The sequence below is a fragment of the Rissa tridactyla genome, chromosome 1 (assembly GCF_028500815.1).
Source record: "Rissa tridactyla isolate bRisTri1 chromosome 1, bRisTri1.patW.cur.20221130, whole genome shotgun sequence".
NCBI lineage: Eukaryota > Metazoa > Chordata > Aves > Charadriiformes > Laridae > Rissa > Rissa tridactyla.
Window position 1 is genome coordinate 117,620,631 of NC_071466.1, and position 4,204 is coordinate 117,624,834.

Genomic DNA, 4,204 nt, shown 5'->3' on the forward strand with positions numbered 1-4,204 from the left:
AAACTTCAAGCTGCTAACTGGTGTTTAATTGCTGATTTTTTCCTGCCCAAATATCTGTTGCTATTATCAGGCAAATTAACAACCGCAGTTGCTGGAAAAAAAATCTCTGCTGCAGTAATGGCTCTCTGCTGTCATTAGCCTGAGCTACCTGCTCCAGATTCGGCACGAGCTGGTATCTAGACCATCCAGGTGACTGCAGAGGTGCCGGGGGGGGCAAGGCCAGACTGGCATAATGCACGGTGCTGAGCACTGCCACGTCAAAAGAGGGAGCCTACCTGTGTGGGCATAGTAAGGACCAGAGCAGTAGCTGGTTCTCCAGACTTCTGGCACATCTGATGTGAAAAGGAGCTGAGACTCTAAGTCATGTGCGAGCCAGGTACAGGAGACTGACATCACCTCCAGCCTTGGTAGCCTGGCAGAGCTTGAAAGCACAAGTGGTCTTGAACCACAGATAGTGGTTTTGCTAGGTTAATCCTTACCTCTCCTCAGCTCTGGCTCTGCCCTCATCGTTGACCTCTGACCATCTGCTCTGAGAAACACGTAAAGTCCTGCAGGATGAAATTACAAAAAGGAGGCTTTCAACACTCCAGCTATTTCCATTTGTCTTTGGGTTCTCTACATTATGAAGCAAAGCAGGGTTGCCAAACCAGGGGCGGGTCCAAAGGCAGCTGGGAATCACAGCTAGATACATCTCTACAGTGGTGGGGATGACAGCCGGTGTCAAGGCAACCCTTATGAAAGCTACACCTCACGCATTTGTCAGGCCAGCCAATGCCCTGAAGAGCCAATCTGCATGGTCCCGCAGTGTTTGCCACCCTGGTGACACTGACACCTATGCGGTACAGAGAGTTAGCTCTGCTGCTGCTAACTCTGTACCAGACCATACAAGCATAACGGAGCTGGTGGGACTTGAGTTGTCATGGGTCCAGAACTAGTTCTGCTTTCTCAGTTCAGCAGTGCACCTTCTGTAACAAGCCTCACCCTTATTTGTGCACAGCTTCAAAAGAGTGCCATGGCTCCATGGGATCAAGGCCAGAGCTTTGAAGTCTACAGGGCTTCATGGTGCTGCACGGGCATAGTGACTTGCGTCTTCACTGGCACAGACATCCTTGCACCACCTTTTGTGTCACAGTGTCAAGATGTTTGCAATATCCAGGGGGACCGAAAGGAGGAATGAGTGACCTCAGGAGATTTGTTTCTGATGGGGCAATCCAGAGGGCTCATCCCAAAGTGATCTCAGGTATGCTTTGTCACCTGCCCCCGTGCCAGGTATGCCTCAGCACACACACACACATACTCCCAGCCTGGCAGTCAATCGTCACGCGTCCCCATAGTGAGCACTGCCCAGCTCTGAGCCTTCTCCTCGAGTTTCCATCAACCGCCAGCAAAGCTCCCGCTCTGTTGTCCCTCATGGCCAGAACTCACATTCAGCAAGCAGAGGCCAGCAATCCTGCAGGAAGGCACGCTTAAGTTGAGGAGATGAATATATCTCCTCCCTCATCCAGCAATTATTTTGCTTCCTCTCCTCATTCTAGGTCCCCAGCCTGAGTGCCTCTGCCTCCTCACGCTCTGGATGCGGTCCCAGCAGTGCTCAGCCCTGCGTGTCATCTGGGAGTGCACGCAGCCGCAACATCAGGCATGATCCCTGATCCCAAACAGCACCAGCTGTCACCACCTTGACCCGCTGGAACCCGGTGGAATGGGATTTTTCTAGTTCACGCGTTCTGGCCACCCCCAGCCTCAGAAACCCATCTGAGCTGTGCATTACTCAGCAAGTCCCAGTCCTAACCACCATCCCAGCAAGGACAAGCCACGGTTGCTGTGCTGCCTGCTTGGGGGCAAGCAGCAGGCAGAAGGAAGGAGTCACCCTCCCATGGGTCAGGGAAGCTCCTGGCAGCCTCTCAGCAGGCTCCTGGGCAGAGGGCTCACCCCATCCATGGGTCACACAGATGCCCAGTGGAGCTCCTCAGAGGCACACGTGGAGGGGAGAGTGAGCCAGGGCGGGTGGTGTGAACATACCGAACCTCTGTGGGAGCATGCATGGAGGCAAACCTCTCCCGTCAAACATCTAGCCTTGATATACTATGGGTGACCTCATCTGGCTCCCAGTGTACTCTAAACACTGGCGGGTTGATGTCAAAACTATGCTGCTTAAGGTGGAAGAGCCTGGTCCACTTCCAACGTATTTCCGCAGGAATCTCTTCACTGGCTCCAGGGAGGACTGCATTGGGGAGGGAAGGAGAAGAGAGAGGATGCAGTGCTGTCATGGAGGAATCAACCTGCCCTCGTCAAAGCCGTGTGGCCATTCTGGAGGCAGAGACAGCAAAGGAAGAAAATCCAAAAAGGGGCAAATTGACATCTGGAGCTATCTGGCTCCATAATTCTTTGCCTCTCCAGTATTCATTGTTTGTACAACAGCAGCGATTAGTGCCCCCACCAATGTCAAGGCCTCCCTGTACAAGGCACTGAATAGGCGTAATGAGAAGCAGCTCCTGCCCTGAGCGTCTCGACTGAAGAAGAGAGCGAGGGCATGGAGAAGGGGGACAGGGATGGGAATAGACTTGCTTACGGTGGCAGGGTCCAGGGGAAGAGGTGGGATCATGGACAGGGGTCTCCACGCCTCCTTTCCCTCCTTCTCCCCCCCAGCCCAGCGCCCTCGGCAATGAAACCACACTGACACTCCTCCACAGCTCCGTGCGGCTGCAGAGTTAATTAGTTAGGTCTGTGAATTAGTTAATTTCCAGGAGCGGTTCTTTCATTACAAACACCACACAGCAGGCATTTTACATCTACGGCTACAAGAGCAGCTTCTAAGCCCACAACCCTTTGTCAAGAGTAAAAATAGAAAACAGTCACAGTAGATGGGAAGAGAGTCAGGAATAAGGTGAGGGCAGGGAAGATGGGACCACTACAAGTTCTGTAGAAGAATGGAGGCTTCGAAAATCTCCAGTTATTTCCAGAGCCTGAGTGTGCTGCACGCTTGTTTCGGCACATCAAGATGGCAAAGAGGATGGCTCAGGGCTACATGAAGCCATCTCTAACAGTTATTTGGATCCAAGCACCTTAGACTCATTTCTAAGTAATTAGGGAGCCCATCCCTCCCCAGAAGTCACATTTTTCCACGTGGACTTAAGCTGAACAGGCCTCTTGCCATTTCTGTCCCACTGGGGTCCAGAGATCCAGCAACGTGGGGTCTCTAGCGGGGCCCAGGGTCCCAGCGGTGAGGGACAGGCCAGGTAGAGGAAGGCAGCTGGTGGAGAGGGGGCAACAACTGCAGTCCCCGAGAGCCTCTATGGAGGAGGGAAGGGGAATGCTGGGGCAAATACATCCTCAGGGAGGATGAGAGGCTGCAAGAGGGACACTCAGAGAAGGGGGCAGCTCCACCTGTAAGCCCAGCTGTGGTGGGCCAGGTCAAAGGTCAGGGCAGCCCGGTCACCTGCCACCGACTGATGAGAGCAGGAGATGCTGGAGGAGAAGCAAGCGCAGGGCTGGGCGAGCAGCCGTCCCACTGCCTGTCCTCCCAGCCTGGGCCCTGGCTGTCTGTCTGCAACCTGGTGCGGCAGCGCGTGTGGAGCCCGGTCACACAGGGCACCTGCTGAACACGAGCAGGGCTGAAGTGCTGTGAAAGGCAGGGCTGCTGCACAGTCGTGGGGTACGACAGGCATGGAGTGACTGCGAGGTCGGGACGGAGGGGGGTTTCCATGGTGGGGAGCTGGGGAGGGATGGCTAAGGCACGGGCCAGTGTTGGGTGGCTGGGAAGAGGGAGACGGAGAAGATGTTTTTGGAAATAATGGAAGGGGAAGGTGAGGAATGGAGAAAAAGGAGATCGATAGGTCTCTAGAAGATAACGTGGTAGAGAAGGAAGAGGCTTTGATGAAAGGTGGTGGTGGAAGAGCAAAGCAGAATAAAAGAGAGGCGGCATAAGAAAGAGAGCATGAAGGGAGTCAGGCTGAAATGAGAGGCTGAAATAACGGTGGGGAGAGCACCCCTCAGACAGCCTTCAGAAAGGAAGTGACAAAGAGAAAAAAATGAAAAAATCCCCATAAAACACAAGGGAAAAAAGTGGATATTGTTTTATCATTGAGTGTAAGGTGATGCTGGTGTGCAAGAACCCAGTGACTGAAAACCACAGGCAGAACAGCGAAATTCCCCAACGCGTGATTGCACACCACAGACACAAATAACCAGGGGGTGCAAGAACTGC